Raw genomic sequence first — 14,110 nt, 5'->3', positions numbered from 1 at the left:
GTCCAAATTTCTCAACTGAAGAAAATGGCTGACGGTAAGAAGCCACAGAAAGGAGGAAAGAGACCTAAGGTCAATACAGCGTTTGAGATCCCTGATGAAATATATGCCGGGTACTGCACACCTACTGAGGAAACCAAGAATGAGCACAAAGTGCGCATTCAGAAGATAGAGAGGAGATGGGCTAGAGAGTGGAGGGAGTACAGATATGTCACTCCCAAGTATATGAAGAAATTCGCACTCAACCCTCCATGCCCAAGACCTCCATTGGCACCTGGCCAAATAGCTGATCCCACCAGCCTCAAGCGCGGTGAGGACTATCCTGACAAATGGGCCAAGCGCCAAGCCAAGTTGGCTAAGCAAGCCAGAGAAGCAGTGAGGAAATTCAATGAAGACTCTGCTGCTGCTGTTGCCTCTGCCGAGGCCTCTACTGTCAAGCCAAAGAAGGCTATGTCAAAGAAGCCTGCGCGCAAGCCAAGTGCTTCACCAACAATGCCCTCAAGGCCAAGCTCCTCAGCAATGCCCTCACGGCCAGAATCCTCAAAGCCCTCATGGCCAATTCCTCATGTTGCTCCTGCTCCCTCAAAATCCTCAGCTCCTCCAAAGTCCTCAGTTGTTCCAACAAAGTCCTCAGCACCTGTGCATCTTGCCTCGTGCCAAAGGACTGCAGGCATGTCCATTGCCTCAGGAGCTTCAGCTAGTTCCTCAGCTGCACCAACTTCCTCAACGGGACCCTCTCTACTGAAGACTAAGGCCACTGCTGGACGAGGTCCTCGCCCCATTCCTCAGAAGAAGCAAGTCGCCTTCCAAGTGTCGTCTGAAGAAGACAAAGCTGATGATGATGAACTTGCAGAAATCATTAGAGATAGGCAAGTCAGGGCCGCTAGAGCCAAGGGAACGGATGTGCCACTGCTTTTGGATCCCAAGTTGGTCCTCGAATACATTGATGTTTGGCACAAGGACCCCAACACTCCCATGCCTAATTTCAAGATGACTCCTGGTCAAAGTCACATGCTGACTCACTTCATACAAGAAGAGAAATGGAAATTTGAACAGGGGAGGAGAGTGAAGAAAGTGCAGTACAAGAAAGAGCGCTTTCTGAAGCAAAACGTTATGAAGCTTTCACCTAAAGAACTTGTTGCTCTCCAATCTGAAATCAAGAAACTGAGTGATGAATTTGATCGCTATTATGCTGACTGGCTAGGAGACAAAGTCAGATTTGTAAAGATCATAGAACAGTTCACCTCCACTGTTGCAGCCCCAATGCAACAGGAAATTCCTCAGGCTAAAGCATCTGCTCAGCCTACTAAAGAAAATGCCAGCACCGCTGATGACAATCAGGCTGCTAAAGAAAACATGAGTTCCAGGGCTGATGACTGCATTCCAGCCGCTGAAGAAATTTCCAGGGCACCCACTTGTGGTGCGCCTGAAGAAAATGAAGAAAATCAACCAGATTCCTCTGCTCCTCCTGTGCCTACACCAACTCCAATCCTTCCATCTGCATCAGATGTGAAGAAGACCAAGGCTGCGGAGCGTGCAGCAGTGAAGAAAAGGAAAGCATCAGCTGCTTCAGATTCTTCAGCTCCAAAGAAGATGAAGCCTATGACAAGCTCATTTGCTAATCCCATTGATGTTGTTCCCATCTCAACCAGGCCATCAAAGGACCTTGTTCCTTTTGGTGAAGAATATGAGATCCCTAGCGGATCTGATGAACAAAATCATTCTGCTGCTTCATCGGAGCAGATCGATGAAGAAATTGAAGTGGATATGATCCCTTCAACACCAGTCATCTCCTTGCCCATGCCTCGGTCCACAGCTGAAGAGGCTGGCGTTGAAGAAATGGAAGATGAAGATGTGGACGTTGGCTGCTCCACACCCGTAATCAGTGATGAATTCTGGGAAAGTCAGCATCCAAACTCTCCAATGTTCACACCGTTGTAAGCAAATACCTCGGTCACCTGCACAAACTGTTCAAATGGGCTCTGAAGAAACTCACCCCACTTCATCTATACATGAGGAAATTCCAACCACTAGTGTTGAAAAAACTGCTGCTGCTGAACATCTAAAGACGCAGACTGCCACTGAAGAGGAACCAGAAATTCCTCAGCCTGAAGAACCTGAGATTGCGATTCCTGAGGTCGTGATGCAACTCACTAACACTCCTCTGCCCAATCCCAAGGATCCATTCTCACGCAAGAAAAAGTTCAAGGCTGATGATTTCTTCGGCGAGCATGTATTCTTCGAATACTACAACCCTTATAACTCTGCTCGCATTAGGAAGAGGCGTTTCTGGACTGCTAGTCAAGCCAATTTCTATTCCTCAGTGTTGTTCAACAAAGAGAAAATCTTCTACCATGAGCACATTCCTCACGTGGATATGGAATCTCTGTCGTTCTTCACACCAGTCCTCAGTGTTCTTCACGACACTAGACTGTTAAACTTTTGCTCTGACATCTGTGATTGGAATGAAGAACTGATTCTTCAATTTTATGCTACATTGCACATCACAGGAGATTCTGAAGATGTGAATTCATGGGTGCTGGACTAGATGTCTGAAAACACTCACTACACTGTACCAGCCTCTGAATTGCTTCGTGCCTTACCACTCAGGCCTCCCCTTGAAGAAGCTCGTTGCATCTACAGTGAACCTGAGCTTACAAATCACTACATGCAGGTGCTGATGAAACCTTTGAAGCCAGGTCAGGCACCAAGAACCAAATTCCTCGTGAAGGAATTGCTTTATGTGCCCATAACTGTCTATCATATTCTTACGAGGACAATGAGTCCTATCAAAGGCCACGACTCATCTGATGAGGAAATTGTTGGCATCATGAAGAATCTGGTATTCAACATCATTCATGGCATTCCTGTCAATTATCACGATTTCTTCATGAGGACTCTGGCAAATGTTGCACTGTCTCCGTTTGAGCTGAAGCCTTATGCACCTTGGATTATGAGATTCCTCAGGACAAGGTCTTCACTCAACTACAAAGATGATTTTCAAAATCATCTCAGCTACTTGCCCCCAATTGAAGTCCTCAAGCAGACCTATTCCTCAGTTGATGGAAAGGGCAAGGCACCAGCTGTTATAGATGAAGGCATTCGTCCATTGGATGGTCAGTTTCGCAAAGCTGCCTCTTATTCCACCAATGATGACTCTACCACACATGACTCTGCCAATGCACCCAAGTCTACTCCTCAAGCCACTGCTCCTCGTGTGATGACTGATCGTGAGCTTCTGCTTAGTCTTCACCAGAAGGTGGATCGAAATAACAAATGGGCTAAGCGTCAGTTTGGTTCATTTCTTCACAACATGACTGCTACACATAATGCAGTGAAGAAAAACCATTACTACCTCCATGAAGTCTTCGGTCGCACCTGGGCAATCCTGTCACATCTGTATGGTGAAGACGATCTGAAGAAAATGGGTCTCAAGGAAGATTTTGACTGGTCTGCACCTCCACCGAAGAAATTCAAGAAGGTCAAGGTTCCTTCTCTAGTGGCCAGCTCATATTCTTCATCGCGCGACACTGATGAAAATGAAGACTTGGACGACACTGCGGCAGGCCCTACTACAACAAACGACCCCAACAATGTTGGCGCTCCTTCATCAACTTGATATTCTTCAGGGGCGTTAGTCCTCATATTCAATCCTTTTGGTCATTTGATGATAGAGGGGGAGAATTTTGAGTTAGTCTTCAAGAGGGTCTTTCTATATGGACGTTTTTTTTCAAGTTACAACTCTCGTTCTTCTGAGACTTTATTGGATCAATTTGTAAACTTAAACCCGATGGTGCTTTGATACTCCTGATATGTTTTTCTGCATGCTTATTCCTCGTTAATATTATTGCACGCATGCTGAATTACATCATTCACCATATTTCATCATGCATTTCAAATTCTTCACTGTTATATGTCAAATGCGTGTATGAATTACAAGATGTAGGGGGAGATCTCCATGATTCAACTCTTCAAGTGTGCATTGCTTCAAAAGCAAATTCCTCACTATGCACATCTTCAGGGGGAGTTCTTCTATATCTTGCAATAAAATTCCTCAATATCAGTATTTACACTTCATATGTTTATCCCTGTTGAAAACTTAACCTATATTGTCATCAATCACCAAAAAGGGGGAGATTGTAAGTGCATCAAGTGCCCCTTAGTGATTTTTGTGTATTGAAGACTTATAGGTTAAGGGACTAATGTGTTTGTGAGTGTACACAGGTCTATAAGTCTATGAGGAGTTTGATATTTACAGAGAAAGTTGACCCCTAAAAATGAAGTTCTTCGACTGAAGACTTTAAATCTCTGAAGACTTTCTGAAGACTTTGAAAGTGAAGAAATTGGTGTGACCTTGAAGACTTGGTATTCATTCGAGGAACATGAAGTGCGAAGACTTTTGTTTTCGTAGTTTCATTTTCTCTTTCTTGAGTCATAGGAAACACCGTACTGTTAAAGGGGGTCGAGGAAATACTAAGGAAAAATTTCCATGTGATGCTCAACTCAAAATCCTACACCTACCAATCCCTTCGAGTGAAGCCATTGGAAATCTCATACATTCCAGTCATATTCTTCAGCGACAGAGACGAAGTTCTTCTGGTCTCTGAGGAATTTGTTCTGACTGAGGAGTTAGGAATTCGCCAGTGCGGATTTCCTACATAGTGAGGAACATGATAGCCCTGAGGATTTAGCTACTCAAAATTCCGACCGTTGTTGTGCTATGCGCCAGCTGTCCCACAATATCTATCCATCTAACGGTCATATCATTGAAGGGCATTTATGTCTTATCATGTCGGGCTGCTCCCTAGGCTATAAATAGCCGCCCCCTACAACCACTAGCTGGTTGGCTGCTCCGAGAGAAACTGACACTTGTCATTTGAGAGCAACCCATCCTCCGAGGACTTTGAGCAAAAATCATCAAGTGAGAAAAAAACCAAACCCAAACACCTACAAACCCCAAGTGATTGAGCATCACTGAAGAGATTAATCCTGCGTGGATCTGACGCTTGTTACCTTTGAAGACTGTGCTTCTTCCAGACAGTTAGGCGTCATGGTCTAGAGCATCCAAGAGGAATTGTGGATCGCCGAGTGACCAAGTTTGTGAAGGTTCGGAAGTCACCTGAAGACTTACCACGAGTGATTGGACGAGGTCTGTGTGACCTTAGTTCAAGGAGAATACGGTGAGGACTGGGTGTCCTGAGCTGCGTGTTCAGGACTGGGTGTCCGGGACTGTGTGTCCTCGAGTCTAAATACTCAGCCACTCCAACCAGACGTACAACTGAGACAACATTTGGAACTGGTCTACCAAATCATTGTCTTCACCAAGCTTACTGGTTATATTTCCTCAACTCTTTCATTTCCTCATAACTGTGTTGTGTGCTTGTTCATATCTATGCTTGAAGACTTTGGCTGAAGACTTTCTCAATTTCCTCAGTTCAATTTCTTCAGTCTGTTTGTCTTCATCCTGTGTTATCCTGTGCTTACGCTTCCTGTACTCTGTGCCTGTCTTCATTTCATCATGATGACTATGCTTGTGTTCTGCTATGTTTACTTTTGAGTACTTATTCCGCTGTTAGTAGTTCTTCGCTAAGGAATTTCCTCACCGGCAAATTCCTCAGTGAAGAATTTCATAAAAATCGCCTATTCACCCCCCCTCTAGTCGATATAACGCACTTTCACGTCAAGTGTGATGTTTTAACCTTCAACAAGGACCGAGCGTAGTCAAACTCAATTCAACTAAAGTTGGAGAAATAGACACCCACTAGCCACCTATGTGCGAAGCACGTCGGTAGAACCAGTGTCATGAACGCGGTCATGCAATGTCGGTCCGGGACGCTTCATCCAACAATATCGCCGAATCAAAGTAAGACGTTGCTTGCAAGCAGTATGACTATTATTTCCCACAACTCATTGTGTTTTACTTGTGCATATAACATCTACGCATAGACCTGGCTCGGATGCCACTGTTGGGGAACGTAGTATTTCAAAAAAAATTCCTACGATCACGGAAGATCTATCTAGGAGAAGCATAGCAACGAGTGGGGAGAGTGTGTCCATGTACCCTCATAGACCAAAAGCGGAAGCGTTTAGTAACGCGGTTGATGTAGTCGAACGTCTTCGTGATCCAACCGATCCAAGTACCGAACGTACGGCACCTCCGCGATCAGCACACGTTCAGCTCGGTGACCTCCCTAGAACTCTTGATCCAGTTGAGGTTGAGGGAGAGTTCCTTCAGCACGACGGCGTGGTGACAGTGATGATGAAGTAACCGGCGCAGGGCTTCGCCTAAGCACTACGACGATATGACCGAGGTGTGTAACCGTGGAGGGGGGACACCGCACACGGATAAGAGAAACTTTGGTATGTCTTTGGGGTGCCCCCTCCCACGTATATAAAGGAGAGGGGGAGGAGGAGACCGGCCAAGGTGTGGCGTGCCAAGGGGGGGGTCCTACTTGGACTCCCGGTCCAAGTAGGATTCGCCCCCCCCCCTTCCTATTCCAAGAAGGAGAAGGGGGAAAGAGAGGGAGGAGAAGAAGGAAAGGGGGGCCGCCCCGCCCCCCAACCCTAGTCCAATTCAGATTGGGCTTGGGGGGCACCTCCACCTGTCCGCCGCCTCCTCTCTTACACTAGGGCTCATGAAGGCCCATTAACCCCCTGGGGGGTTCCGGTAACTCCCCGATACTCTGGAAAATGCCCGAACCTATCCGAAACCATTCCGGTGTCCAAACATAACCTTCCAATATATCAATCTTTATGTCTCGACCATTTCGAGACTCCTCGTCATGTCCGTGATCTCACCCGGGACTCCGAACAAACTTCAGTACGTCAAATCACATAACTCATAATACAAATCGTCATCGAACGTTAAGCGTGCGGACCCTATGGGTTCGAGAACTATGTAGACATGACCGAGACACATCTCCGGTCAATAAGCAATAGCGGAACCTGGATGCTCATATTGGTTCCTAGATATTCTATGAAGATCTTTATCGGTCAAACCGCATAACAACATACGTAGTTCCCTTTGTCATTGGTATGTTACTTCCCCGAGATTCGATCGTCGGTGTCATCATACCTAGTTCAATCTCGTTTCTAGCAAGTCTCTTTACTCGTTCCATAATGCATCATCCCGTAACTAACTCATTAGTCACATTGCTTGCAAGGTTTATAGTGATGTGCATTACCGAGAGGGCCCAGAGATACCTCTTCGATACACGGAGTGACAAATCCTAATCTCGATCTATGCCAACTCAACAAACACCATCGGAGACACCTGTAGAGAATCTTTATAATCACCCAGTTACGTTGTGACGTTTGATAGCACACAAGGTGTTTTTCCGGTATTCGGGAGTTGCATAATCTCATAGTCAGAGGAACATGCACTATTAGGGAAAACCTTATACACAACATCTTAGCAGCAGTGCTGGACACAATCATGCGCTACTGCTACTTAGTAGCAGCGCCCGTAAATAAACCGCGCTACTACTATAACTTTAGCAATGGCGCGTCCTAGCAAAAAGCGATGCTACTATGTTTGAACTGGGCGCACATGGCTAGCCCAACTTAGCAGTAGCGCGTATCCTCGCCCAGCGCTACTGCTATTCTCCTTAGCTGTAGCGCTTTTCTCACACATGCGCTACTACTAACCCTACCTTATCCTCCCCACGCGGCCGACCCTCTCTCACTCACTCTCCCTCTCAGTCACTCTCGCCCGCGCCGATACCCGTCGTCCGCCGCTGCCGTCGTCGTCCGTCCTCCCACCGAGGTACTCTCCTCCTTCCCTCACTCCTCCTCCCACCGCGCCCTCCTCCCCCTCCTCCCCCCCCCCCCCCCTCCTCCCCCCCCCCCCCCCCCCCCCCCCCCCCCCCCCCCCCCCCCCCCCCCCCCCCCCCCCCCCCCCCCCCCCCCCCCCCCCCCCCCCCCCCCCCCCCCCCCCCCCTCTACCTCCTCCGGAAAAAAAAAAAAAAAAAAAAAAAAAAAAACCCCCCGCGCGCCCCCCTCCCCCCCCGCCCCTCCCTCCCCTCCTCCCCTCCGGCCGCCCCTCCCCCTCCTCCTCCGGACGCCCCCTCCCCCTCCTCTCTCCTCCCTTCCTCCCTCCCTTGTCTCTGTTCTTGCAAATTGTAGGTAATTTAAATGTAGATTTTAGAATGTAGACATTGTAGAATGTAGGTTTTTTAATAGAATATTTTTTTGACTATTTTAGGTGTTTTGAATAAAATAAAAGTAAGATAATTTAGGGTAGAACTAGGGTAGTAGAATTTTTAGCAAGTGTTTAATAGAAATAGTTTATTTAGTAAGTGATTAATATGACTAGTTTATTTATATTAAGTGATTAATAGAACTAGTTTATTTAGTAAGTAAATTAATAAACTAGTTGAACTAGTTGAATTAATAAATGTATTTTTTGTAAGAAAATTAATATAACTAGTTGAACTACTTTATTTTTAGAAAGAACTAATTTTTCTATTTATAGTAAGTTTATATTTAGTAAGAACTAGTTGAATTAATAGAACTAGTTGAACATGTCATATTTGTTGTTATTTTTTATTTTAAGCAATTATTCGGGATGTATTAGTGATAACTTATAGGGTTTTTGCTTTTGCAGAAATCAAGGAGCCCCTCCATCATCCCCGCCGTCGTCCCCGTTACTGACCCCCTCCGACCTCGAGGTGAGACCAGCCAAATCTCCATGTCAATATGAGTCCTATAAGATATATGATGTAGATAAAAACATGTATATCCTGTGTTGCTCAAATAGGATATGTGGTTGCCCAAGTGGCCGATCATGTTCAGGTTACACCTCCGAGTGGCCTATGTTTTGCCGGAGTGTTGATTAATTTCCATTCCGGCAAATTTCAGGCGCTCGATATGTCCTTTTTTTTAGCAAAAGTCATGCCGGATTTTTCCGTGAATTCTGGCATGACTTGTGCTAGAATATGTAGGAAATATCGAGTGGCTTGGATTTTCTTGAAAAATAATGATCTAATTTAGTTTTTTTAGTACATATATTTAATTGTACACGTTTAATCTTTGAATTATGAACGTAGGAAATGTCGTACTCGGATGACCAAAGTCTCCCGGAGGAGTGCAGCTGGTGCCACGACGATCGAGGTCTGTGCGACAGGTGCCATCACCTGGACTATGATCAGCGCTTCAGCATTAAGCTCGAGGAGACCTTCGACGTTGAAACGGTACGCAACGACGACAAGTGTTTTTTTCGTAATTAAGCACGACTTCAACTATTTCAACCTCTAATTTTCATCTTCTATAATTCAACTAGCTTATCCCATGCCATGCAAGAGGATATGTCTTGGAGAGGATGGGTTTTGAAGACCACGCAAATTTTGAAACAAAGAAAATACACCTAAGGACCCATCATGATATGGATTTTCAAGTAAATCTGTACAATTCTCAGAGCGTAACCCATTCTGGTTGCCAAAATTGGGAAGCACTTTGCAAAATGTATGGTTTTTATGAGGGTATGATTGTCACCATGGATCTTGGTGATCCTAACATCGAGCAAAAAATATGGACATTTGGGTCATTGTTGATACGCTTCCGATTCTACCGCTATGTGAGTTTCTCAAACATAGTTATTAACTAATTTATATAGTTTATTTCAAAATAGTTGACAGCTTATTTCCATTGAAAGCTTATTTTCATTCTTCAAAGAATGTGCGGAAGATGGTAGACAAAACCCACTACACCGATGGCTCCAAATTAGCTTATAAGAAGAAAAATCATGTAATCACATTTTGTACTTTGAGAATTACAATACCTATTATCGAACTCCTCCAAATTATGGTGAATACGTGCCACTAGTGCACGTGCTGAACCACGATAAATTCTATGGAGATACCCTGGTAAGATTTTTTACTATTACGACATCCGTGCATCTTTTGCATACTTCTAAAACTAGTACATCATTGCTAACTACATAGTTATTACTATGTTTTTCAACAGAAAATCCCGATGGATTGTGTGCCTCATCTGATGTATTACAATGGTCGCCTTGAAGTTCTGAACATACAGTCAGGTCATCCTACGGATCTCACCTATGCATATCGGATTTCTGAAACCAGTGAACACATGCTAATCAAAGAGTGGAAAAAATGTTTGGACATTCGTAAGGAGGTTCTTGGAAGCAACATTAAGCGAAAGGCAAGAATTGGAGACAGGATAATCTGCATTCTCCATAATGGAGAGCCAGGGGCTATCTTGTTTTTTGCTATTTTACCTTAGAGAATATAGTAGGTCCTAAGAGAATGTAGTAGGTCCTATGAGGTACAATATGTTTATTATGTGGTACAATGTGTTAGAGCTGATGATGAGGAGTAGTTGTGATTATGACTAGTGACCAACTTGCTATGTGATGTCTCATCGATGAAAACGATGATCATGAGGAGGTGTTATATGACAATGATGTATTATGATGATAAGTTGTTAATGATATGATGATGATGATATTTATTATATCATTGCGTGAAAGAACCGCAGATTAGTTTCAAGTGGATGTCCATCCACTTGAAACTAGTCCACGGTTCTTTCACCCAATGATGTAATAACTCATTATGATGTAAAAACAATCTCTAAATTGTTGTTGTATAAAAACTTATATAGAGGTGTATGAATACAACATGAAATAAAAAAGAAATAAAATATGGAATAATAGTAGTAGCGCGGGCTGGGAGAAGCGCTACTAGTAATTACCAGTAGTCCCGCGTCGAGAAAGCGCTACTACTAAGTCGGTGTAGCAGTAGCGTGGGTTAACCAACGCTACTGCTAACCTTTAGCTGTAGCGCCATACCAGTATCGCTCCTGCCCGCGCTACTGATAGTCCTAAAACCCGCACTGCTGCTAGGCTTTTCCCTAGTAGTGATGTATAAGTCATGATGAAAGCATTAGCAATAAAACTAAACAATCGTTTATGCTAAGCTAACGGATGGGTCTTTTCCGTCACATCATTCTCTAATGATGTGATCCTGTTCATCAAATGACAACACATGTCTATGGCTAGGAAACTTAACCATCTTTGATTAACGAGCTAGTCAAGTAGAGGCATACTAGGGACACTCTGTTTGTCTATGTATTCACACATGTACTAAGTTTCTGGTTAATACAATTCTGGCATGAATAATAAACATTTCTCATGATATAAGGAAATATAAATAACAACTTTATTATTGCCTCTAGGGCATATTTCCTTCACCACCAGCCAGCCACAAGGGTGGAGGGCGTGCCCTACCCCCCTGGGCGCGCCTCCTGACCTTGTGGGCCCCCTAGCAGGCCCCTGGTGCCCATCTTATGCTATATGGTGTCTTTTACCCTGGAAAAAAATCATAGAGAAGCTTTCGGGATGAAGCGCCGCCGTCTCGAGGCGGAACCTGGGCAGAACCAATCTAGGGCTCCGACGGAGCTGTTCTGCCGGGGAAACATCCCTTCGGGAGGGGGAAATCGTCGTCATCGTCATCACCATCAATCCTCTCATCAAGAGGAGGTCAATCTCCATCAACATCTTCACCATCACCATCTCCTCTCAAAACCTAGTTCATCTCTTGTATTCGATCTTGGTCCCAAAACCCCAGATTGGTACATGTGGGTTGCTAGTAGTGTTGATTACTCCTTGAAGTTGATGCTAGTTGGTTTATCCGGTGGAAGATCATATGTTCAGATCCTTAATGATAATTAATACTCCTCTAATTATGATTATGAATATGCTTTATGAGTAGTTATGTTTGTTCCTGAGGACATGGGAGAAGTCTTGTTATAAGTAATCATGTGAATTTGGTATTCGTTCGATATTTTTATGAGATGTATGTTGTCTCTCCTCTAGTGGTGTTATGTGAACGTCGACTACATGACACTTCACCATTATTTGGGCCTAGGGGAAGGCATTGGGAACTAATAAGTAGATGATGGGTTGCTAGAGTGACAGAAGCTTAAACCCTAGTTTATGCGTTGCTTCGTAAGGGGATGATTTGGATCCATATGTTTCATGCTATGGTTAGGTTTACCTTAATACTTCTTTCGTAGTCGCGGATACTTGCGAGAGGGGTTAATCATAAGTGGGGAACTTGTCCAGGGAAGGGCAGCACCCAAACACCGTCCACCCACATATCAAATCATCAAAGTAACGAACGCAAATCATATGAGCATAATGAAAACTAACTTGACAACAATTCACATGTGTCCTCGGGAGCTCTTTGCTTTATATAAGAGTTTGTCCAGGCTTGTCCTTTACTACAAAAAGGATTGGGCCACCTTGCTGCACCTTAGTTACTTTATTTACTTGTTACCCGTTACTATTTATCTTATCATAAAACTAGCCGTCACCGATAATTTCAGTGCTTGCAGAGAATACCTTACTAAAAACCACTTGTCATTTCCTTCTGCTCCTTGTTGGGTTCGACACTCTTACTTATCGAAAGGACTACGATAGATCCCCTATACTTGTGGGTCATCACCTATCACACTAGCTTGCGCGACAACAACTAGAGACATCATTGTGCGCAGTTCTTCAAGACCAGTATCCCCCTTCGGCTGTGATGATGTGGATTTGAACCGAGGAGAAGACCTAGTGTTGGTAAGACGAACCTTTTTCACAACATTCTTATATTTTATCTGGCTGCAAAAAACAAAAGGGGGGGGGAGGAAAATCAGTTATCATATCCTAGTAATGAAAATTACCAACCTAATTTGACTAAGTTATCTATGTTGAAGAAACAAGTTATTAATGTAAATTACCAGACAATTTTGACTAAGTTATATATGTTGAAGAAAACAAACTATCAGATATTACTGATGTAAATTATTGGCCTATTTTAACTAAGTTATCCATGTTGAATAAATAAGTTATCATGCTAGTAAGGTAAAATATCATCCTATTTTTTACTAAGTTATATATGTTGAAGAGAACAAGTGACACTAAGAAGGACCGAGAACGCGAGAATCACCTCGATGTGATATCACAGTTCCTCGTCTGCTGCGGTGCTTACATGAGACCTATTGCAAGCAAAATCGGTATGTCTTTTATATGAAAAGAGAGAAAAAGATGGAAACTCGGAAATGAAAATACCTTGTTCTTGAGACACATGGTGACGCCTTACCCATATCATTTTTTTGGATAGATGCCCTGCATAAAAGAAGAAGTCAGAAAAGTGGTTGGAGCAAAAAAAAGTAGAAACGAAAGGGGAATAAATAGAGGTACAAGTTATCAAAAGTTATACTACCTGAAATACCGTACAACAACAACTAAACCGACCATGCAGTGACCATATAAAAAATTAATATTACAAAAGATAAAACTGAAACAAAGAAGTGAAAATACAATGATAGATCACCTGCGCGGATCCTGCTTCTTCCTAGTGGGGGTGGAATGATTTTTTACCGGTGCCCTTGTCAGCAACATGGATCAGAAGCTCTTGAACAATGAATTTCTTGGTACAAAATACAAAACCACCTTCCCCTAGTGTAAATTTGCATGTCATCCAAAATCCGTGCAGTCACACGCAATAAATCCGTCATGCACTGCCAGATTAAGCAATAAGACGACCATGCCATCCGAAATCATCCAGATGTATTAGAAACTCTAAACCCCCAAACATCACCACCACCCACCGCCGACCAAATCCGGATGAACCGACCTCAGCCTATACTTCCTCTGCCACCGGCCATCCCACGAAAGCTAACAACACCGCGCTCCAATGTCCAGAAACCGGCACAAACGGGAAGACAACCACAACCGGCGAAGGAAAGGAGTTGAGAATGGATTGTGCAAATAGAAATCAGGGGGTGTGATTGTCATTGTTGACCGCCCGCCGCAGAAACAGACCATAATCCCGCCAATTCAGCCGCGGATGAATGTTAGATGGAGAGTAATTTGATGAATATGGCCCACCTGACAGAGAAACACGGAGGGGGCATGGCTAGAAGCACGTGAGGCACCGTGCGGCTCGCTCTCATTGCAACAACTCGATGAGCTGACCGTTCGATCCAGAATGGACGGGATCCGGGGCGCTCGGTTTTGTTACAAAATCCTTGTGGTTTACCAATTACAAAATTCGTTGATTAAGAGTCAGCCACATAGTACTCCCTCCGTTTCTTTTTACTCCGC

Source organism: Triticum urartu, unplaced genomic scaffold (genome assembly GCF_003073215.2).
Source record: "Triticum urartu cultivar G1812 unplaced genomic scaffold, Tu2.1 TuUngrouped_contig_135, whole genome shotgun sequence".
Classification (NCBI taxonomy): domain Eukaryota; kingdom Viridiplantae; phylum Streptophyta; class Magnoliopsida; order Poales; family Poaceae; genus Triticum; species Triticum urartu.
This window is presented reverse-complemented; position numbering follows the sequence as displayed.